Source organism: Idiotropiscis lumnitzeri, unplaced genomic scaffold (assembly GCF_059441095.1).
Source record: "Idiotropiscis lumnitzeri isolate Australia: NSW breed Sydney's pygmy pipehorse unplaced genomic scaffold, RoL_Ilum_1.0 HiC_scaffold_49, whole genome shotgun sequence".
NCBI classification, from domain to species: Eukaryota; Metazoa; Chordata; class Actinopteri; order Syngnathiformes; family Syngnathidae; genus Idiotropiscis; species Idiotropiscis lumnitzeri.
Window position 1 is genome coordinate 1,495,910 of NW_028283587.1, and position 24,702 is coordinate 1,520,611.

Here is a 24,702-nt window from a genome sequence, read left to right on the forward strand (position 1 = left end):
CGGGACATTTTATTTACAGGTGAAGGTTTGGATTTTTAGGAGCATGTGCAGGGGAGTTATTAAGCATTCATTTATTTGTATTAGGTTCATTTTGTCTTCTTATGATTGATATTTGACAGATTCATTAAAAGCAGACAATTATGTTTTCGGTAAATTTTTTACCTGACATGTTTCGGCGAGTCTTTCGCCTTCTTCAGAGTGTCGCATGATGGTGTCTTGAGACCCGTCTTTATCAGCTGATGTTCCATGAGGGTGTGACTTACCTGTCAAAAAAATGAAAAATCAGAGCAGTAAAAGAACAAGCACAACATGAACATTACAAATCAGCAATCACTGACCACTGCAAAAGGGAAAACCACATCCTGGACCGGGAGAAGGGCAGGGTCATCCGCACAGAAGAGAACAAACAACAGCGCTGGATCAGAGAGGCCATTGAGATCTGCAAGCGAGGCATAAAAACCATGAACAGAGACAAGGGAGCCTTCATCCTCTCTACCACCTGGACCAGCATCTTGGCGGAGTTAACGGACAGCGGGGGGCGTGACTTGCCTTCATTCTTGTGACAGGTAAGTCACGCCCTCATGGAACATCAGCTGATAAAGACGGGCCACAAGACACCATCATGTGACACTCTGAAGAAGGCGAAAGACTTTCGTATTGTGACATCCTCAAGGCTGAAACACTCATCCGAGCAAATATAAGGTAGATTTTGTTAACCTGCCCGGAGAAAAACATCAACGAAAATAATTTGTATTTGTTTTAACCAGTTGGTGGCGCTACCACTGCGATCAAAAATAAGTTGGCAGCCGTCTTCAGGGCCTGAATATCCTCAAATGTGAAAAATTTCGAGAAGATGGATCATCTGAATCATTTTGCAGGAACTTTTGTTGCCACGGAGAATAATCAGACTCTGCGGCACCGTAATAGCCACGCCCTTCGAAGGAAAGTCACAAAAATAGGGATAGAGTAAGATCAATGTCTTGAGTCTTTTCTAGCCAATTTTCAATCGGATTCGTTAAAAGGGCACCGTGCAGTACGTCAAAATGTAAAAAATGATATTGATTGGCGCAAGGTGTATAACTGAATATAAACATATAGATGTCTTCAGGTACCGACTCTTTATGTACATGTGAAGTTTTGGATTTTTAGCAGCATGTGCAAGAGAGTTATTAAGCATTTTGTCCATTGCGGCGAAGGAAATCTTAAGTGAAAACTTCGAAGCCCCGCCCCCGTCATATAGTATTTCGGAAACAAAAAATTTTAGCCCCAGTGTTTGTCCCAGGTCTTAAGATGCTACAGACAGAATTTTAAGGCAATCAGATGAAGCCTTTAGGATCAGGGTGCAAAAGAATGACCCCTGTAAACATGCAAAAAAGGGCAAAAGTCGGACTTTCAAAAATTCATAACTCACTTCCTGTTCATATTAGACGTTAAAATATAAAATTTTTCGCCATGCCCGATGAGACTGCCAAGTTTGGTGAATTTTTGTGCATGTTTCGGGGGTCAAAAATGCAATCGAACAATCGGAAAAATAATAATAATAATAATTTCTACAAAAACAATAGGGACTTCGCAGCGGTCGCTGCTTAGGCCCTAATAATAATAATAATAATAAGAGAAGATAAGATAAGATGTCCTTTATTAGTCCCACAATGGGGAAATTTGAAAGTAATAATATTTTCTACAAAAACAATAGGGACCTCGCAGCCGTCGCAGCTCGGGCCCTAATAACAATTTCTAGAAAAACAATAGGGACCTCGCAGCGGTCACTGCTCGGGCCCTAATAATAATAATAATAATAATAATTTCCACAAAAACAATGGGGACCTCGTAGCGGTCGCTGCTCGGGCCCTAATAATAATTTCTACATAAACAATAGGGACCTCGCCGCGGTCGCTGCTCGGGCCCCAATAATAATTTCTACACAAAGTCCATTGTGGTGACCCGCCCCCTTTTAATAAATTCAAAATGGCCGACTTCCTGTAAAACCTAGCTCATTGCTCCAAGAGACTTTTTTGTAGGTCTTGGTCTTATACATACAGTGAACCCTCGCTACTTCGCGGTTCACCTTTCGCGGATTCAGTGCTTCGCGGGTATAAAAAATATTCGGGGGCATTGTAGTTTCGCCGAGCGGCACGACGGGGCGCTGGAGCGGTTAGACGGCCGGCGTGCGCCGAAGAAGAGCGTGGGCGAAGAGGAGAGTGGACGAAGAAGAGCACGTTCCCCCGGACACGATCGGTGGCGACGTTTCGCGCGGTTCGGACCGTACCAGAGCTCCGGCCAGCGTGCGTGGCAGTTAAGCCGTAGAGGAGCACCTTCCCCGGGCACGGGCGGTGCCAAGCGGCCCCTAAGTTTAACCGAATGGAAGCTCCGGAGGAGGAGGGCATGCTCGCGTCACAGTAAGCCGAAGAGGAGCACCTTCCCCGGGCACGGGCGGTTCCAAGCGGCCCCTAAGTTTAACCGAATGGAAGCTCCGGAGGAGGAGGGCATGCTCGCGACACAGTAAGCCGAAGAGGAGCACCTTCCCCGGGCACGGGCGGTGCCAAGCGGCCCCTAAGTTTAACCGAATGGAAGCTCCGGGGGAGGAGGGTGGGCGTGTGTCACAGTTAAGCCGAATTGGAGCACCTCTTCCGCCCGGGCACGAGCGGAGCGCGAAGCTGTCAGTTATGAATGAATAAATGAATAAATAAATAAATAAATAAAGAATGGCACCTTTCATTTCACAGGGCACACCAGACGGCGTACCAGCAGGTAAAAGTCTGAGTAATTAAATAAATACAAAAAGAATGGCTGGGGAATAAAAAAATAATACGTTTTAATAATAATTTGTTTTTTTTGTTATAACATGAATTTCACTCTCTCTCTCCCCGTATATATATATATATATATATATATATATATATATATATATATTGTATTTTTTTTTTAAGCATTTTTGAAGGTGCGCCGCTACTTCGCGGATTTTCAGTTTTCGCGGGTGGTCTCGGTCCCCATTAACCGCAATAACCGAGGGTTCACTGTACTCCATAAAATTTACAAAAAGCGAGGTGAAACACTCAACCAGGGCTGCTCTGCATGTTGTGCTGGGCCACCTGGAACAACAGCGGAGCTATGCAAGGATGCTCTTTGTGGACTACAGCTCGGCATTCAACACGATCATCCCAGACATCCTCGTCGCCAAACTGGACACTCTCGGCCTCCCTGCCCTCACACGCATCTGGATTAAGGACTTTCTGACCAACAGACCCCAGACTGTGTTGCTCGGCCCCTACACGTCCTCCACCCTCATGCTGAGCACCGGTTCCCCCCAAGGATGCGTGCTGAGCCCTCTCCTGTACGCCCTCTACACCTACGACTGCAGCCCGGCCCACGGCAACAACACCATCGTCAAGTTTGCTGACGACACGACAGTGGTCGGTCTGATCTCGGAAGGTGACGAGACAGCCTACAGAGAGGAGGTAGGGAGACTGACAACTTGGTGCAAGGAGAACCGACTGCACCTTAACTCTGCTAAAACAAAGGAGATTGTCGTCGACTTCAGGAGGAACAAGACGCTGCCGCCCCCCCTCTGCATCGAAGGCGTGTGTGTGGAGAGGGTCCACACGTTCAAGTTCCTGGGAGTACAGATCTCCGATGACCTTTCTTGGAGTCACAACACCACAGCAGTGGTAAAGAAGGTCCGCCAACGTCTGCACTTCCTGAGAGTCCTCAGGAAATTCAACCTGGACAGGAAGCTGCTGCTGGCCTTCTACCACTCGTCCATCGAGAGCCTGCTGACGTACTGTGTCTCCACCTGGTACAGCGGCTGCACTGAGGCGGACAGAGTGAGGCTCCAGAGGACAGTCAAAACAGCGCAAAGGATTATTGGCTGCCCTCTCCCCTCGCTGTCGGACATCTACACCGCCCGGTGCCTCAGAAGGGCTCTCAACATCGTCAAAGACAATACCCACCCAAACTCACACCTGTTCGACCTGTTGCCCTCTGGCAGGCGCTACAGATGCATCAAATCAAGGACCAATAGACTGAGAAACAGTTTCTTTCCGAGAGCCATCTCCATACTGAACTCTCACACACACACGAGACCACCCTAACCTTGCAAAACAGCATTGTGATGTGTTTCTATATGCCCTATTTAGTACTGAATTCCATTGCACTGTCTTATTTATTTATCTAATTTATATATTGTCTGTATTATTGTTGTATTGCACTGGAGAGGGGAGCCCTCTAATCTCGTTGCACACTTGAGTACAATGACAATAAAGGGATTTCTATTTCTATTCTATTCTTTTTTTAACTTTTCTCGAGGGCCATGGCGAGCCATTTAAAAAAAGCTGCACAACTAACGTATAAAATATTGATAAATTTGCTCTGCCTGATGTGTGTGTAAAGTTTCACGAGTTGTCGTTCATATTTAGAACCTCATAATCAGCGTTGTTTTATTGCCGAACAGTGCAATGCCACTCCCACAACTTTTCACGAAAAAGGATGAATTTCGTATTGTGACATCCTCATGGCCGAAACAGTCATCCGAGCATATATGAGGGCGACCTTGTTGAGTTGCACGGAGAAAAACATCCAAGAAAATAACTTGTATTAGCTTTTACCAGTTGGTGGCGCTACTACTACGATAAAAAATAAGTTGGTAGATGTCTTCAGGGCTGAGGTATCCTCAAATGTGTACAACTTCGAGAAGATAGGATCATCTGAGTCATGTTGCCGGAGCTTTTGTTGCCACAAAGTACAATCGGATTTTTCAGCACCGTAATAGCCACGCCTTTTGCCAAAACGTCACAAAATTCGGCAGAGAGTAAGATCATTGTCTTGAGTCTTTTCTGACTAATTTTCAGTCGGATTCGTCAAAAGGGCACCGTGCAGTACGTGAAAATTAAAATAAAAACAAATTTTTGATTCCACTTGGCGGCGCTGTGTGTATAACAAAATAATAACATTAAGATGTCTTCAGGTCGGGACGTTTTATTTACAGGTGAAGGTTTGGATTTTTAGGAGCATGTGCAGGGGCGTTATTAAGCATTCATTTATTTGTATTAGGTTCATTTTGTCTTCTTATTATTGATATTTGACTGATTCATTAAAAGCAGACAATTATGTTTTAGGTTAATTTTTTACCTGACATGTTTCGGCGAGTCTTTCGCCTTCTTCAGAGTGTCGCATGATGGTGTCTTGAGACCCGTCTTTATCAGCTGATGTTCCATGAGGGTGTGACTTACCTGTCAAAAAAATGAAAAATCAGAGCAGTAAAAGAACAAGCACAACATGAACATTACAAATCAGCAATCACTGACCACTGCAAAAGGGAAAACCACATCATGGACCGGGAGAAGGGCAGGGTCATACGCACCGAAGAGAACAAACAACAGCGCTGGATCAGAGAGGCCATTGAGATCTGCAAGCGAGGCATAAAAACCATGAACAGAGACAAGGGAGCCTTCATCCTCTCTACCACCTGGAGCAGCATCTTGGCGGAGTGAACGGACAGCGGGGGGCGTGACTTGCCTTCATTCTTGTGACAGGTAAGTCACGCCCTCATGGAACATCAGCTGATAAAGACGGGCCACAAGACACCATCATGTGACACTCTGAAGAAGGCGAAAGACTTTCGTATTGTGACATCCTCAAGGCCTAAACACTCATCCGATCAAAAATAAGTTGGCAGCCGTCTTCAGGGCCTGAATATCCTCAAATGTGAAAAATTTCGAGAAGATGGATCATCTGAATCATTTTGCAGGAACTTTTGTTGCCACGGAGATTAATCAGACTCTGCGGCACCGTAATAGCCACGCCCTTCGAAGGAAAGTCACAAAAATAGGGATAGAGTAAGATCAATGTCTTGAGTCTTTTCTAGCCAATTTTCAATCGGATTCGTTAAAAGGGCACCGTGCAGTACGTCAAAATGTAAAAAATGATATTGATTGGCGCAAGGTGTATAACTGAATATAAACATATAGATGTTTTCAGGTACCGACTCTTTATGTACATGTGAAGTTTTGGATTTTTAGCAGCATGTGCAGAGAGTTATTAAGCATTTTGTCCATTGCGGCGAAGGAAATCTTAAGTGAAAACTTCGAAGCCCCGCCCCCGTCATATAGTATTTCGGAAACAAAAAATTTTAGCCCCAGTGTTGGTCCCAGGTCTTAAGATGCTACAGACAGAATTTTAAGGCAATCAGATGAAGCCTTTAGGATCAGGGTGCAAAAGAATGACCCCTGTAAACATGCAAAAAAGGGCAAAAGTCGGACTTTCAAAAATTCATAACTCACTTCCTATTCATATTAGACATTAAAATATCAAATTTTTCGCCATGCCCGATGAGACTGCCAAGTTTGGTGAATTTTTGTGCATGTTTCGGGGGTCAAAAATGCAATCGAACAATCGGAAAAATAATAATAATAATAATTTCTACAAAAACAATAGGGACTTCGCAGCGGTCGCTGCTCAGGCCCTAATAATAATAATAATAATAAGAGAAGATAAGATAAGATGTCCTTTATTAGTCCCACAATGGGGAAATTTGAAAGTAATAATATTTTCTACAAAAACAATAGGGACCTCGCAGCCGTCGCAGCTCGGGCCCTAATAACAATTTCTAGAAAAACAATAGGGACCTCGCAGCGGTCACTGCTCGGGCCCTAATAATAATAATAATAATAATTTCCACAAAAACAATGGGGACCTCGTAGCGGTCGCTGCTCGGGCCCTAATAATAATTTCTACATAAACAATAGGGACCTCGCCGCGGTCGCTGCTCGGGCCCCAATAATAATTTCTACACAAAGTCCATTGTGGTGACCCGCCCCTTTTAAGTACATTCAAAATGGCCGACTTCCTGTAAAACCTAGCTCATTGCTCCAAGAGACTTTTTTGTAGGTCTTGGTCTTATACATACAGTGAACCCTCGATACTTCGCGGTTCACCTTTCGCGGGTTCAGTGCTTCGCGGGTATAAAAAATATTCGGGGGCATTGTAGTTTCGCCGAGCGGCACGACGGGCGCTGGAGCGGTTAGACGGCCGGCGTGCGCCGAAGAAGAGCGTGGGCGAAGAAGAGCGTGGGCGAAGAGGAGAGTGGACGAAGAAGAGCACGTTCCCCCGGACACGATCGGTGGCGACGTTTCGCGCGGTTCGGACCGTACCAGAGCTCCGGCCGGCGTGCGTGGCAGTTAAGCCGTAGAGGAGCACCTTCCCCGGGCACGGGCGGTGCCAAGCGGCCCCTAAGTTTAACCGAATGGAAGCTCCGGAGGAGGAGGGCATGCTCGCGTCACAGTAAGCCGAAGAGGAGCACCTTCCCCGGGCACGGGCGGTTCCAAGCGGCCCCTAAGTTTAACCAAATGGAAGCTCCGGAGGAGGAGGGCATGCTCGCGTCACAGTAAGCCGAAGAGGAGCACCTTTGCCGGGCACGGGCGGTTCCAAGCGGCCCCTAAGTTTAACCGAATGGAAGCTCCGGAGGAGGCGGGCATGCTCGCGTCACAGTAAGCCGAAGAGGAGCACCTTCCCCGGGCACGGGCGGTGCCAAGCGGCCCCTAAGTTTAACCGAATGGAAGCTCCGGGGGAGGAGGGCGGGCGTGTGTCACAGTTAAGCCGAATTGGAACACCTCTTCCGCCCGGGCACGAACGGAGCGCGAAGCTGTCAGTTATGAATGAATAAATGAATAAATAAATAAATAAATAAAGAATGCCACCTTTCATTTCACAGGGCACACCGGACGGCGTACCAGCAGGTAAAAGTCGGAGTAATTAAATAAATACAAAAAGAATGGCTGGGGAATAAAAAAATAATAAGTTTTAATAATAATTTGGTTTTTTTGTTATAACATGAATTTCACTCTCTCTCTCTCTCTGTATATATATATATATATCTATATATATATATCTATATCTATATATATATATATATATATATATTTATTATATATATTGTATTTTTTTTTAAGCATTTTTGAAGGTGCGCCGCTACTTCGCGGATTTTCAGTTTCCGCGGGTGGTCTCGGTCCCCATTAACCGCGACAACCGAGGGTTCACTGTACTCCATAAAATTTACAAAAAGCGAGGTGAAACACTCAACCAGGGCTGCTTTTTTGAACATTTCTCGAGGGCCATGGCGAGCCATTTAAAAAAAGCTGCACAACTAACGTATAAAATATTGATAAATTTGCTCTGCCTGATGTGTGTGTAAAGTTTCACGAGTTGTCGTTCATATTTAGAACCTCATAATCAGCGTTGTTTTATTGCCGAACAGTGCAATGCCACTCCCACAACTTTTCACGAAAAAGGATGAATTTCGTATTGTGACTTCCTCATGGCCGAAACAGTCATCCGAGCATATATGAGGGCGACCTTGTTGAGTTGCACGGAGAAAAACATCCAAGAAAATAACTTGTATTAGCTTTTACCAGTTGGTGGCGCTACTACTACGATGAAAAATAAGTTGGTAGATGTCTTCAGGGCTGAAGTATCCTCAAATGTGTACAACTTCGAGAAGATAGGATCATCTGAGTCATGTTGCCGGAGCTTTTGTTGCCACAAAGTACAATCGGACTTTTCAGCACCGTAATAGCCACGCCTTTTGCCAAAACGTCACAAAATTCGGCAGAGAGTAAGATCATTGTCTTGAGTCTTTTCTGACTAATTTTCAGTCGGATTCGTCAAAAGGGCACCGTGCAGTACGTGAAAATTAAAATAAAAACACATTTTTGATTCCACTTGGCGGCGCTGTGTGTATAACAAAATAATAACATTAAGATGTCTTCAGGTCGGGACGTTTTATTTACAGGTGAAGGTTTGGATTTTTAGGAGCATGTGCAGGGGCGTTATTAAGCATTCATTTATTTGTATTAGGTTCATTTTGTCTTCTTATTATTGATATTTGACTGATTCATTAAAAGCAGACAATTATGTTTTAGGTTAATTTTTTACCTGACATGTTTCGGCGAGTCTTTCGCCTTCTTCAGAGTGTCGCATGATGGTGTCTTGAGACCCGTCTTTATCAGCTGATGTTCCATGTGGGTGTGACTTACCTGTCAAAAAAATGAAAAATCAGAGCAGTAAAAGAACAAGCACTGTCAGGACTCGCCGGTCGGCGAGGAGGAGGTGGACCCAAAAGGCGAGGAGGCAGAGAGGTCAGTAACGTGAAGGGAATTTATTAACTGAAACAACCAGGGCAAACAATGTGGCAGGGTGAAAAATAACAAAAGACAAACTTAACGTGACCAGACTGGGAGGCAGGGCGAGGAACAACACTGAAAGACGGGAACGAAGAGGGGAACCAGAGCATGAACATGAACAAGGAGCAGAACGTGAACAAAGGTGGTCGTGGCTGTCCGTGATTTTCGGCAATGACCCGACACTGGGTTGAGAGCATGGAAGGCTTAAGTAGTCCGGTAATCAGGGGAGCAGATGGGGAGCAGGTGTGTGATCGTTGATGAGGAGCAGGTGCGTGGCTGGTGAGGGCGAGGTGCTGAGGGGAAACGCCCCTGCTCAGCTGATCAAAACAGACAGGAAAAGGCACATGGCAGGAAGGAGGGGAGAAAATAACAACAAAAACAATAACAAAAACCGCATGCATATGAAAACAATAACAAAAGGCTGTCATGCCTGACGCGGATCATGACAGTACCCCCCCCTCAAGGGACGGATTCCAGACGTCCCAAAAAAAAGGAAAAGAAAAGAAAAGGAAAACCATGTCCAAGAACGAGGGTGGGCGGAAGGGGTCGGGAGGTGGGTCAACGACCCGTGATCGAGACCGGTCTGGCGGATTCCCGGGAGGCCAGACCAGCGAGTCTTTTCGTGACCCTTCAGGGGGCCGTGAGGGTGGCCAGGCCAGTGCGTCCCATTGGGGCCATTCAGGCGGACGTCCGGAACGACCCGAACGCCACATGAAGTCCGCTGATGGAGCTGGGGCGAGGAGCGGCGGCAGGCCATGGAACGTCGCCGAGTCAGGAACGTGGCGCGGCGGCTGGTCGTTGAACCCTGCCGAGACAGGAACGTGGAGCGGCGGCAGATTGTCGAGCCCCGCCGAGACAGGAACGTGGAGCGGCGGCTGGTCGTCGAGCCCCGCCGAGACAGGAACGCGGAGCGGCGGCTGGTCGTCGAGCCCCGCCGAGACAGGAACGCGGAGCGGCGGCTGGTCGTCGAGCCCCGCCGAGTCAGGAACGCGGAGCGGCGGCTGGTCGTCGAGCCCCGCCGAGTCAGGAACGTGGAGCGGCGGCTGGTCGTCGAGCCCCGCCGAGACAGGAACGCGGAGCGGCGGCTGGTCGTCGAGCCCCGCCGAGTCAGGAACGTGGAGCGGCGGCTGGTCGTCGAACCCCGCCGAGTCAGGAACGTGGAGCGGCGGCTGGTCGTCGAGCGTCGTCGAGACAGGAACGTGGAGCGGCGGCTGGTCGTCGAGCCCCGCCGAGGCGGGAGCGTGGAGCGGCGGCTGGTCGTCGAGCGTCGCCGAGACCGGAACGTGGAGCGACGGCTGGTCGTCGAACCCCGCCGCGTCAGGAACGTGGAGCGGCGGCTGGTCGTCGAACACCGCAGAGACCGGAACGTGGGGCGGCGGCCCATCGTTGAACCCCGCCGACACAGGAACGCGGAGCGACGGCTGGTCGTCGATCCCTGCCGAGACAAGAACATGGAGCGGCGGTGGGTCGTCGTCCACCGCCGAGGCAGGAACCAAGAGCGGCCGCGGGCCGTCGAGCGCCGCCGGGGCCAAGGCGAGCAGTGGCGACGGGTCGTCGGATGCTGCCGCGGCCAGAGCGGGGCGCGGTGGTAGGTCCTCGTGCGTCGCCGAGACTGAGGCGTGACGCGGCGGCGGACCGTCGTCCATCGCAGGCACCGGGACCGGGAGCGGCGGCGCTTCATCAGGCGCCGCTGGGACCGATACGGCAGGCGACTGCTCGTCGTCCACCACGGGTGCAGGGACCGGGAGTGACGGCTGCGGGCCGTGTTCTGCCAAAACGTGAGCTTGGAGCGGAGGCAAGGCGTGCCCCACCGGAACATGGGCTTGGGACGGACGCACAACGTGCTCCGCCGGAACGTGAGCTTGGGACGGACGCGCAGCGTGCTCCTCCTGAACGTGAACCTGGGTCGGAAGCAGGGTGTGCTTCCCCTGAACGTGGACTTGGGACGGACGCACAACGTGCTCCGCCTGAACGTGAGCTTGGGACGGACGCACAGCGTGCTCCGCCTGAACGTGAGCTTGGGACGGACGCACAGCGTGCTCCGCCTGAACGTGAACTAGGGACGGACGCCGGACGGGCTCCGCGTGAACGTGAACTTGGGTCGGGGGCAGGATGTGCTCCGCCTGAACGTGAACTTGGTTCGGGCGCACAGCGTGCTCCGCTGGATCGGGAGCTGGGATCGCCATTGGGGCCCCGGGACGGGGCTCGGCCGCTGACGGGGAGCCGGGACACGGCTCAGCAGCTGGCGGGGAGCCGGGACTGGGCTCAGCAGCTGGCGGGGAGCCGGGACTGGGCTCAGCAGCTGGCGGGGAGCCGGGACTGGGCTCAGCAGCTGGCGGGAAGCCGGGACTGGGCTCAGCAGCTGGCGGGGAGCCGGGACTGGGCTCAGCAGCTGGCGGGGAGCCGGGACAGGGCTCAGCAGCTGGCGGGGAGCCGGGACAGGGCTCAGCAGCTGGCGGGGAGCCGGGACAGGGCTCAGCAGCTGGCGGGGAGCCGGGACAGGGCTCAGCAGCTGGCGGGGAGCCGGGACAGGGCTCAGCAGCTGGCGGGGAGCCGGGACAGGGCTCAGCAGCTGGCGGGGAGCCGGAACGGGGCTCGGCCGCCTTCGAGGAGTCGGCACGGGACTCTGGAGGCTGCGGCTCGCATGGAGGCGGCGGGGTCCGTGCAGCGGGAGCTGCATTGGTCACTGCTGCAGGCGTGGAGGCGACAGCGGGCCGGGTGCAGCAGTCGATCCGGGCACAGCCGAACCGGGGGCCCTGATCCCTGTCAGCCTGCCGCCATAGGGAATCAGGAAAACGGGAGACCTGAGGGACCGTGACTGCGGGGGCTGGTGAACGCGAGCTAGGAGACGCCAGGGGAGCGTGATCCGGTGCTGAAACTGATGGTGAACGATGTGCGCGACGTGACCGTGACTTCCGGGATTTGGGACGTGAAGCGCGCGAGGGGGAGTGGGAGGTGGTCGCGAAAAACTCAAATGGCTCGGGGGGAGGAAGGTGACGGCTCAAAAATAACTCCGCGTTGCGCTGAGCGACTAAGAGAGTGGCAATATATTCAAAATCATAGTCGTGATCTGGATCGGAAAAAATGTGAGGGGCAAGGTGCTCAAAATCAAACTCGTGACCGGACTTACTCGAACCGTGAGGGGGTGAAAGGGCTTGGTGCTCAAAATCGTCCTCGTAATCCGAATCTATGATCAGGTGAGGGGGTATGACAGGCTGGTAATCGGTGCTGTAATCGGGGGGCAAAAGGGGAGAAACAGACGTCGAGCGGAAAATGGAACCTACTTGAAGGACACGGGGTTGGTCGGCAGGCTGAGGGGGGTTGTCCGTCCGCCGTCGTCATGGACGCCTCTCGCTGGGTCCTTCTTTGGTCGGGTCATTCTGTCAGGACTCGCCGGTCGGCGAGGAGGAGGTGGACCCAAAAGGCGAGGAGGCAGAGAGGTCAGAAACGTGAAGGGAATTTATTAACTGAAACAACCAGGGCAAACAATGTGGCAGGGTGAAAAATAACAAAAGACAAACTTAACGTGACCAGACTGGGAGGCAGGGCGAGGAACAACACTGAAAGACGGGAACGAAGAGGGGAACCAGAGCATGAACATGAACAAGGAGCAGAACGTGAACAAAGGTGGTCGTGGCTGTCCGTGATTTTCGGCAATGACCCGACACTGGGTTGAGAGCATGGAAGGCTTAAGTAGTCCGGTAATCAGGGGAGCAGATGGGGAGCAGGTGTGTGATCGTTGATGAGGAGCAGGTGCGTGGCTGGTGAGGGCGAGGTGCTGAGGGGAAACGCCCCTGCTCAGCTGATCAAAACAGACAGGAAAAGGCACATGGCAGGAAGGAGGGGAGAAAATAACAACAAAAACAATAACAAAAACCGCATGCATATGAAAACAATAACAAAAGGCTGTCATGCCCGACGCGGATCATGACAAGCACAACATGAACATTACAAATCAGCAATCACTGACCACTGCAAAAGGGAAAACCACATCATGGACCGGGAGAAGGGCAGGGTCATCCGCACCGAAGAGAACAAACAACAGCGCTGGATCAGAGAGGCCATTGAGATCTGCAAGCGAGGCATAAAAACCATGAACAGAGACAAGGGAGCCTTCATCCTCTCTACCACCTAGAGCAGCATCTTGGCGGAGTGAACGGACAGCGGGGGGTGTGACTTGCCTTCATTCTTGTGACAGGTAAGTCACGCCCTCATGGAACATCAGCTGATAAAGACGGGTCACAAGACAGCATCATGTGACACTCTGAAGAAGGCGAAAGACTTTTGTATTGTGACATGCTCAAGGCCTAAACACTCATCCGAGCAAATATAAGGTAGATTTTGTTCACCTGCCCGGAGAAAAACATCAACGAAAATAATTTGTATTTGTTTTAACCAGTTGGTGGCGCTACCACTGCGATCAAAAATAAGTTGGCAGCCGTCTTCAGGGCCTGAATATCCTCAAATGTGAAAAATTTCGAGAAGATGGATCATCTGAATCATTTTGCAGGAACTTTTGTTGCCACGGAGAATAATCAGACTCTGCGGCACCGTAATAGCCACGCCCTTCGAAGGAAAGTCACAAAAATAGGGATAGAGTAAGATCAATGGCTTGAGTCTTTTCTAGCCAATTTTCAATCGGATTCGTTAAAAGGGCACCGTGCAGTACGTCAAAATGTAAAAAATTATATTGATTGGCGCAAGGTGTATAACAGAATATAAACATATAGATGTCTTCAGGTACCGACTCTTTATGTACATGTGAAGTTTTGGATTTTTAGCAGCATGTGCAGGAGAGTTATTAAGCATTTTGTCCATTGCGGCGAAGGAAATCTTAAGTGAAAACTTTGAAGCCCCGCCCCCGTCATATAGTATTTCGGAAACAAAAGATTTTAGCCCCAATTTTAGCCCCAGTGTTTGTCCCAGGTCTTAAGATGCTACAGACAGAATTTTAAGGCAATCAGATGAAGCCTTTAGGATCAGGGTGCAAAAGAATGACCCCTGTAAACATGCAAAAAAGGGCAAAAGTCGGACTTTCAAAAATTCATAACTCACTTCCTGTTCATATTAGACGTTTAAAATATCAAATTTCTCGCCATGCCCGATGAGACTGCCAAGTTTGGTGAGTTTTTGTGCATGTTTCGGGGGTCAAAAATGCGATCGTACAATCGGAAAAATAATAATAATAATAATTTCTACAAAAACAACAGGGACTTCGCAGCGGTCGCTGCTCAGGCCCTAATAATAATAATAATAATAATAATAATAATAATAAAAGTAATAATATTTTCTACAAAAACAATAGGGACCTCGCAGCCGTCGCAGCTCGGGCCCTAATAACAATTTCTAGAAAAACAATAGGGACCTCGCAGCGGTCACTGCTCGGGCCCTAATAATAATAATAATAATAATTTCCACAAAAACAATGGGGACCTCGTAGCAGTCGCTGCTCGGGCCCTAATAATAATTTCTACATAAACAATAGGGACCTCGCCACGGTCGCTGCTCGGGCCCCAATAATAATTTCTACACAAAGTCCATTGTGGTGACCCGCCCCTTTTAAGTAAATTCAAAATGGCCGACTTCCTGTAAAACCTAGCTCATTGCTCCAAGAGACTTTTTTGTAGGTCTTGGTCTTATACATACAGTGAACCCTCGCTACTTCGCGGTTCACCTTTCGCGGGTTCAGTGCTTCGCGGGTATAAAAAATATTCGGGGGCATTGTAGTTTCGCCGAGCGGCACGACGGGCGCTGGAGCGGTTAGACGGCCGGCGTGCGCTGAAGAAGAGCGTGGGCGAAGAGGAGAGTGGACGAAGAAGAGCACGTTCCCCCGGACACGATCGGTGGCGACGTTTCGCGCGGTTCGGACCGTACCAGGGCTCCGGCCGGCGTGCGTGGCAGTTAAGCCGTAGAGGAGCACCGTCCCCGGGCACGGGCGGTGCCAAGCGGCCCCTAAGTTTAACCGAATGGAAGCTCCGGAGGAGGAGGGCATGCTCGCGTCACAGTAAGCCGAAGAGGAGCACCTTCCCCAGGCACGGGCGGTTCCAAGCGGCCCCTAAGTTTAACCAAATGGAAGCTCCGGAGGAGGAGGGCATGCTCGCGTCACAGTAAGCCGAAGAGGAGCACCTTTGCCGGGCACGGGCGGTTCCAAGCGGCCCCTAAGTTTAACCGAATGGAAGCTCCGGAGGAGGCGGGCATGCTCGCGTCACAGTAAGCCGAAGAGGAGCACCTTCCCCGGGCACGGGCGGTGCCAAGCGGCCCCTAAGTTTAACCGAATGGAAGCTCCGGGGGAGGAGGGCGGGCGTGTGTCACAGTTAAGCCGAATTGGAACACCTCTTCCGCCCGGACACGAACGGAGCGCGAAGCTGTCAGTTATGAATGAATAAATGAATAAATAAATAAATAATTAAAGAATGCCACCTTTCATTTCACAGGGAACACCGGACGGCGTACCAGCAGGTAAATGTCGGAGTAATTAAATAAATACAAAAAGAATGGCTGGGGAATAAAAAAATAATACGTTTTAATAATAATTTGGTTTTTTTGTTATAACATGAATTTCACTCTCTCTCTCTCTCTCTCCCCGTATATATATATATATATATATATATATATATATATATATATATATATATATATTTATTATATATATTGTATTTTCTTTTAAGCATTTTTGAAGGTGCGCCGCTACTTCGCGGATTTTCAGTTTCCGCGGGTGGTCTCGGTCCCCATTAACCGCGATAACCGAGGGTTCACTGTACTCCATAAAATTTACAAAAAGCGAGGTGAAACACTCAACCAGGGCTGCTTTTTTGAACATTTCTCGAGGGCCATGGCGAGCCATTTCAAAAAAGCTGCACAACTAACGTATAAAATATTGATAAATTTGCTCTGCCTGATGTGTGTGTCAAGTTTCACGAGTTGTCGTTCATATTTAGAACCTCATAATCAGCGTTGTTTTATTGCCAAACAGTGCAATGCCACTCCCACAACTTTTCACGAAAAAGGATGAATTTCGTATTGTGACATCCTCATGGCCGAAACAGTCCTCCGAGCATATATGAGGGCGACCTTGTTGAGTTGCACGGAGAGAAACATCCAAGAAAATAACTTGTATTAGCTTTTACCAGTTGGTGGCGCTACTACTACGATGAAAAATAAGTTGGTAGATGTCTTCAGGGCTGAAGTATCCTCAAATGTGTACAACTTCGAGAAGATAGGATCATCTGAGTCATGTTGCCGGAGCTTTTGTTGCCACAAAGTACAATCGGACTTTTCAGCACCGTAATAGCCACGCCTTTTGCCAAAACGTCACAAAACTCGGCAGAGAGTAAGATCATTGTCTTGAGTCTTTTCTGACTAATTTTCAGTCGGATTCGTCAAAAGGGCACGGTGCAGTACGTGAAAATTAAAATAAAAACAAATTTTTGATTCCACTTGGCGGCGCTGTGTGTATAACAAAATAATAACATTAAGATGTCTTCAGGTCGGGACATTTTATTTACAGGTGAAGGTTTGGATTTTTAGGAGCATGTGCAGGGGAGTTATTAAGCATTCATTTATTTGTATTAGGTTCATTTTGTCTTCTTATTATTGATATTTGACAGATTCATTAAAAGCAGACAATTATGTTTTCGGTAAATTTTTTACCTGACATGTTTCGGCGAGTCTTTCGCCTTCTTCAGAGTGTCGCATGATGGTGTCTTGAGACCCGTCTTTATCAGCTGATGTTCCATGAGGGTGTGACTTACCTGTCAAAAAAATGAAAAATCAGAGCAGTAAAAGAACAAGCACAACATGAACATTACAAATCAGCAATCACTGACCACTGCAAAAGGGAAAACCACATCATGGACCGGGAGAAGGGCAGGGTCATCCGCACAGAAGAGAACAAACAACAGCGCTGGATCAGAGAGGCCATTGAGATCTGCAAGCAAGGCATAAAAACCATGAACAGAGACAAGGGAGCCTTCATCCTCTCTACCACCTGGACCAGCATCTTGGCGGAGTTAACGGACAGCGGGGGGCGTGACTTGCCTTCATTCTTGTGACAGGTAAGTCACGCCCTCATGGAACATCAGCTGATAAAGACGGGCCACAAGACACCATCATGTGACACTCTGAAGAAGGCGAAAGACTTTCGTATTGTGACATCCTCAAGGCCTAAACACTCATCCGAGCAAATATAAGGTAGATTTTGTGAACCTGCCCGGAGAAAAACATCAACGAAAATAATTTGTATTTGTTTTAACCAGTTGGTGGCGCTACCACTGCGATCAAAAATAAGTTGGCAGCCGTCTTCAGGGCCTGAATTTCCTCAAATGTGAAAAATTTCGAGAAGATGGATCATCTGAATCATTTTGCAGGAACTTATGTTGCCACGGAGAATAATCAGACTCTGCGGCACCGCAATAGCCACGCCCTTCGAAGGAAAGTCACAAAAATAGGGATAGAGTAAGATCAATGTCTTGAGTCTTTTCTAGCCAATTTTCAATCGGATTCGTTAAAAGGGCACCGTGCAGTACGTCAAAATGTAAAAAATGATATTGATTGGCGCAAGGTGTATAACAGAATATAAACATATAGATGTCTTCAGGTACCGACTCTTTATGTACATGTGAAGTTTTGGATTTTTAGCAGCATGTGCAGGAGAGTTATTAAGCATTTTGTCCATTGCGGCGAAGGAAATCTTAAGTGAAAACTTTGAAGCCCCGCCCCCGTCATATAGTATTTCGGAAACAAAAGATTTTAGCCCCAGTGTTTGTCCCAGGTCTTAAGATGCTACAGACAGAATATTAAGGCAATCAGATGAAGCCTTTAGGATCAGGGTGCAAAAGAATGACCCCTGTAAACATGCAAAAATGGGCAAAAGTCGGACTTTCAAAAATTCATAACTCACTTCCTGTTCATATTAGACGTTAAAATATCAAATTTCTCGCCATGCCCGATGAGACTGCCAAGTTTGGTGAGTTTTTGTGCATGTTTCGGGGTCAAAAATGCGATCGTACAATCGGAAAAATAATAATAATAATAATTTCTACAAAAACAACAGGGACTTCGCAGCGGTCGCTGCTCAGGCCCTAATAATAATAATAATAATAAAAGTAATAATATTTTCTACAAAAACAATAGGGACCTCGCAGCCGTCGCAGCTCGGGCCCTAATAACAATTTCTAGAAAAACAATAGGGACCTCGCAGCGGTCACTGCTCGGGCCCTAATAATAATAATAATAATAATTTCCACAAAAACAATGGGGACCTCGTAGCGGTCGCTGCTCGGGCCCTAATAATAATTTCTACATAAACAATAGGGACCTCGCCGCGGTCGCGGCTCGGGCCCCAATAATAATTTCTACACAAAGTCCATTGTGGTGACCCGCCCCTTTTAAGTAAATTCAAAATGGCCGACTTCCTGTAAAACCTAGCTCATTGCTCCAAGAGACTTTTTTGTAGGTCTTGGTCTTATACATACAGTGAACCCTCGCTACTTCGCGGTTCACCTTTCGCGGGTTCAGTGCTTCGCGGGTATAAAAAATATTCGGGGGCATTGTAGTTTCGCCGAGCGGCACGACGGGCGCTGGAGCGGTTAGACGGCCGGCGTGCGCCGAAGAAGAGCGTGGGCGAAGAGGAGAGTGGACGAAGAAGAGCACGTTCCCCCGGACACGATCGGTGGCGACGTTTCGCGCGGTTCGGACCGTACCAGGGCTCCGGCCGGCGTGCGTGGCAGTTAAGCCGTAGAGGAGCACCGTCCCCGGGCACGGGCGGTGCCAAGCGGCCCCTAAGTTTAACCGAATGGAAGCTCCGGAGGAGGAGGGCATGCTCGCGTCACAGTAAGCCGAAGAGGAGCACCTTCCCCAGGCACGGGCGGTTCCAAGCGGCCCCTAAGTTTAACCAAATGGAAGCTCCGGAGGAGGAGGGCATGCTCGCGTCACAGTAAGCCGAAGAGGAGCACCTTTGCCGGGCACGGGCGGTTGCAAGCGGCCCCTAAGTTTAACCGAATGGAAGCTCCGGAGGAGGCGGGCATGCTCGCGTCACAGTAAGCCGAAGAGGAGCACCTTCCCCGGGCACGGGCGGTGCCAAGCGGCCCCTAAGTTTAACCGAATGGAAGCTCCGGGGGAGGAGGGCGGGCGTGTGTCACAGTTAAGCCGAATTGGAACACCTCTTCCGCCCGGACACGAACGGAGCGCGAAGCTGTCAGTTATGAATGAATAAATGAATAAATAAATAAATAATTAAAGAATGCCACCTTTCATTTCACAGGGAACACCGGACGGCGTACCAGCAGGTAAAAGTCGGAGTAATTAAATAAATACAAAAAGAATGGCTGGGGAATAAAAAAATAATACGTTTTAATAATAATTTGGTTTTTTTGTTATAACATGAATTTCACTCTCTCTCTCTCTCTCTCTCTCTCTCTCTCCCCGTATATATATATATATATATATATATATATATATATATATATATATATATATATATATATACATATATATATATATATATATATATACATATATATTTATTATATATATTGTATTTTCTTTTAAGCATTTTTGAAGGTGCGCCGCTACTTCGCGGATTTTCAGTTTCCGCGGGTGGTCTCTGTCCCCATTAACCGCGATAACCGAGGGTTCACTGTACTCCATAAAATTTACAAAAAGCGAGGTGAAACACTCAACCAGGGCTGCTTTTTTTAACATTTCTCGAGGGCCATGGCGAGCCATTTCAAAAAAGCTGCACAACTAACGTATAAAATATTGATAAATTTGCTCTGCCTGATGTGTGTGTCAAGTTTCACGAGTTGTCGTTCATATTTAGAACCTCATAATCAGCGTTGTTTTATTGCCAAACAGTGCAATGCCACTCCCACAACTTTTCACGAAAAAGGATGAATTTCGTATTGTGACATCCTCATGGCCGAAACAGTCATCCGAGCATATATGAGGGCGACCTTGTTGAGTTGCACGGAGAAAAACATCCAAGAAAATAACTTGTATTAGCTTTTACCAGTTGGTGGCGCTACTACTACGATGAAAAATAAGTTGGTAGATGTCTTCAGGGCTGAAGTATCCTCAAATGTGTACAACTTCGAGAAGATAGGATCATCTGAGTCATGTTGCCGGAGCTTTTGTTGCCACAAAGTACAATCGGACTTTTCAGCACCGTAATAGCCACGCCTTTTGCCAAAATGTCACAAAACTCGGCAGAGAGTAAGATCATTGTCTTGAGTCTTTTCTGACTAATTTTCAGTCGGATTTGTCAAAAGGGCACGGTGCAGTACGTGAAAATTAAAATAAAAACACATTTTTGATTCCACTTGGCGGCGCTGTGTGTATAACAAAATAATAACAATAAGATGTCTTCAGGTCGGGACGTTTTATTTACAGGTGAAGGTTTGGATTTTTAGGAGCATGTGCAGGGGAGTTATTAAGCATTCATTTATTTGTATTAGGTTCATTTTGTCTTCTTATTATTGATATTTGACTGATTCATTAAAATCAGACAATTATGTTTTAGGTTAATTTTTTACCTGACATGTTTCGGCGAGTCTTTCGCCTTCTTCAGAGTGTCGCATGATGGTGTCTTGAGACCCGTCCGTCTTTATCAGCTGATGTTCCATGAGGGTGTGACTTACCTGTCAAAAAAATGAAAAATCAGAGCAGTAAAAGAACAAGCACAACATGAACATTACAAATCAGCAATCACTGACCACTGCAAAAGGGAAAACCACATCATGGACCGGGAGAAGGGCAGGGTCATCCGCACCGAAGAGAACAAACAACAGCGCTGGATCAGAGAGGCCATTGAGATCTGCAAGCGAGGCATAAAAACCATGAACAGAGACAAGGGAGCCTTCATCCTCTCTACCACCTGGAGCAGCATCTTGGCGGAGTGAACGGACAGCGGGGGGTGTGACTTGCCTTCATTCTTGTGACAGGTAAGTCACGCCCTCATGGAACATCAGCTGATAAAGACAGGTCACAAGACACCATCATGTGACACTCTGAAGAAGGCTAAGATGCTACAGACAGAATTTTAAGGCAATCAGCCTTTAGGATCAGGGTGCAAAAGAATGACCCCTGTAAACATGCAAAAAAGGGCAAAAGTCGGACTTTCAAAAATTCATAACTCACTTCCTGTTCATATTAGACGTTAAAATATCAAATTTCTCGCCATGCCCGATGAGACTGCCAAGTTTGGTGAGTTTTTGTGCATGTTTCGGGGTCAAAAATGCGATCGAACAATCGGAAAAATAATAATAATAATAATTTCTACAAAAACAACAGGGACTTCGCAGCGGTCGCTGCTCAGGCCCTAATAATAATAATAATAATAATAATAAAAGTAATAATATTTTCTACAAAAACAATAGGGACCTCGCAGCCGTCGCAGCTCGGGCCCTAATAACAATTTCTAGAAAAACAATAGGGACCTCGCAGCGGTCACTGCTCGGGCCCTAATAATAATAATAATAATAATTTCCACAAAAACAATGGGGACCTCGTAGCGGTCGCTGCTCGGGCCCTAATAATAATTTCTCCATAAACAATAGGGACCTCGCCGCGGTCGCTGCTCGGGCCCCAATAATAATTTCTACACAAAGTCCATTGTGGTGACCCGCCCCTTTTAAGTAAATTCAAAATGGCCGACTTCCTGTAAAACCTAGCTCATTGCTCCAAGAGACTTTTTTGTAGGTCTTGGTCTTATACATACAGTGAACCCTCGCTACTTCGCAGTTCACCTTTCGCGGGTTCAGTGCTTCGCGGGTATAAAAAATATTCGGGGGCATTGTAGTTTCGCCGAGCGGCACGACGGGGCGCTGGAGCGGTTAGACGGCCGGCGTGCGCCGAAGAAGAGCGTGGGCGAAGAGGAGAGTGGACGAAGAAGAGCACGTTCCCCCGGACACGATCGGTGGCGACGTTTCGCGCGGTTCGGACCGTACCAGAGCTCCGGCCGGCGTGCGTGGCAGTTAAGCCGTAGAGGAGCACCTTCCCCAGGCACGGGCGGTGCCAAGCGGCCCCTAAGTTTAATGGAATGGAAGCTCCGGAGGAGGAGGGCATGCTCGCGTCACAGTAAGCCGAAGAGGAGCACCTTCCCCGGGAACGGGCGGTTCCAAGCGGCCCCTAAGTTTAACCGAATGGAAGCTCCGGAGGAGGAGGGCATGCTCGCGACACAGTAAGCCGAAGAGGAGCACCTTCCCCGGGCACGGGCGGTGCCAAGCGGCCCCTAAGTTTAACCGAATGGAAGCTCCGGGGGAGGAGGGTGGGCGTGTGTCACAGTTAAGCCGAATTGGAGCACCTCTTCCGCCCGGGCACGAGCGGAGCGCGAAGCTGTCAGTTATGAATGAATAAATGAATAAATAAATAAATAAATAAAGAATGGCACCTTTCATTGCAGAGGGCACACCGGACGGCGTACCAGCAGGTAAAAGTCGGAGTAATTAAATAAATACAAAAAGAATGGCTGGGGAATAAAAAAATAATACGTTTTAATAATAATTTGTTTTTTTTGTTATAACATGAATTTCACTCTCTCTCTCCCCGTATATATATATATATATATATATATTGTATTTTTTTTTTAAGCATTTTTGAAGGTGCGCCGCTACTTCACGGATTTTCAGTTTTCGCGGGTGGTCTCGGTCCCCATTAACCGCGATAACCGAGGGTTCACTGTACTCCATAAAATTTACAAAAAGCGAGGTGAAACACTCAACCAGGGCTGCTCTGCATGTTGTGCTGGGCCACCTGGAACAACAGCGGAGCTATGCAAGGATGCTCTTTGTGGACTACAGCTCGGCATTCAACACGATCATCCCAGACATCCTCGTCGCCAAACTGGACACTCTCGGCCTCCCTGCCCTCACACACATCTGGATTAAGGACTTTCTGACCAACAGACCCCAGACTGTGTTGCTCGGCCCCTACACGTCCTCCACCCTCATGGTGAGCACCGGTTCCCCCCAAGGATGCGTGCTGAGCCCTCTCCTGTACGCCCTCTACACCTACGACTGCAGCCCGGCCCACGGCAACAACACCATCGTCAAGTTTGCTGACGACACGGCAGTGGTCGGTCTGATCTCGGAAGGTGACGAGACAGCCTACAGAGAGGAGGTAGGGAGACTGACAACTTGGTGCAAGGACAACAGACTGCACCTTAACTCTGCTAAAACAAAGGAGATTGTCGTCGACTTCAGGAGGAACAAGACGCTGCCGCCCCCCCTCTGCATCGAAGGCGTGTGTGTGGAGAGGGTCCACACGTTCAAGTTCCTGGGAGTACAGATCTCCGATGACCTTTCTTGGAGTCACAACACCACAGCAGTGGTAAAGAAGGTCCGCCAACGTCTGCACTTCCTGAGAGTCCTCAGGAAATTCAACCTGGACAGGAAGCTGCTGCTGGCCTTCTACCACTCGTCCATCGAGAGCCTGCTGACGTACAGTGTCTCCACCTGGTACAGCGGCTGCACTGAGGCGGACAGAGTGAGGCTCCAGAGGACAGTCAAAACAGCGCAAAGGATTATTGGCTGCCCTCTCCCCTCGCTGTCGGACATCTACACCGCCCGGTGCCTCAGAAGGGCTCTCAACATCGTCAAAGACAATACCCACCCAAACTCACACCTGTTCGACCGGTTGCCCTCTGGCAGGCGCTACAGATGCATCAAATCAAGGACCAATCGACTGAGAAACAGTTTCTTTCCGAGAGCCATCTCCATACTGAACTCTCACACACACACGAGACCACCCTAACCTTGCAAAACAGCATTGTGATGTGTTTCTATATGCCCTATTCAGTACTGAATTCCATTGCACTGTCTTATTTATTTATCTAATTTATATATTGTCTGTATTATTGTTGTATTGCACTGGAGAGGGGAGCCCTCTAATCTCGTTGCACACTTGAGTACAATGACAATAAAGGGATTTCTATTTCTATTCTATTCTTTTTTTAACTTTTCTCGAGGGCCATGGCGAGCCATTTCAAAAAAGCTGCACAACTAACGTATAAAATATTGATAAATTTGCTCTGCCTGATGTGTGTGTCAAGTTTCACGAGTTGTCGTTCATATTTAGAACCTCATAATCAGCGTTGTTTTATTGCCAAACAGTGCAATGCCACTCCCACAACTTTTCACGAAAAAGGATGAATTTCGTATTGTGACATCCTCATGGCCGAAACAGTCATCCGAGCATATATGAGGGCGACCTTGTTGAGTTGCACGGAGAAAAACATCCAAGAAAATAACTTGTATTAGCTTTTACCAGTTGGTGGCGCTACTACTACGATGAAAAATAAGTTGGTAGATGTCTTCAGGGCTGAAGTATCCTCAAATGTGTACAACTTCGAGAAGATAGGATCATCTGAGTCATGTTGCCGGAGCTTTTGTTGCCACAAAGTACAATCGGACTTTTCAGCACCGTAATAGCCACGCCTTTTGCCAAAACGTCACAAAACTCGGCAGAGAGTAAGATCATTGTCTTGAGTCTTTTCTGACTAATTTTCAGTCGGATTCGTCAAAAGGGCACC

The 24,702-nt window shown here is 48.2% G+C and overlaps 1 long non-coding RNA gene across 2 annotated transcripts in view; it reads right to left on the reverse strand.

Annotated features, from left to right (window-relative positions):
• Window positions 1–370: 370 nt before the first annotated feature.
• LOC148315725 (uncharacterized) overlaps window positions 371–24,702 on the reverse strand; it is a 28,688-nt gene continuing 4,356 nt past the window's right edge. The window contains exons 3-4 of one of the 2 annotated variants that reach the window (XR_015840653.1): window positions 17,003–17,103; window positions 371–439 (exon numbers count right to left, since the gene is read on the reverse strand). This is a non-coding gene — a long non-coding RNA (uncharacterized LOC148315725). Of the gene's footprint in view, window positions 440–13,151; window positions 13,248–17,002; window positions 17,104–24,702 lie in introns of those variants that run through there. The other variant, XR_015840654.1, reaches the window with a different exon arrangement.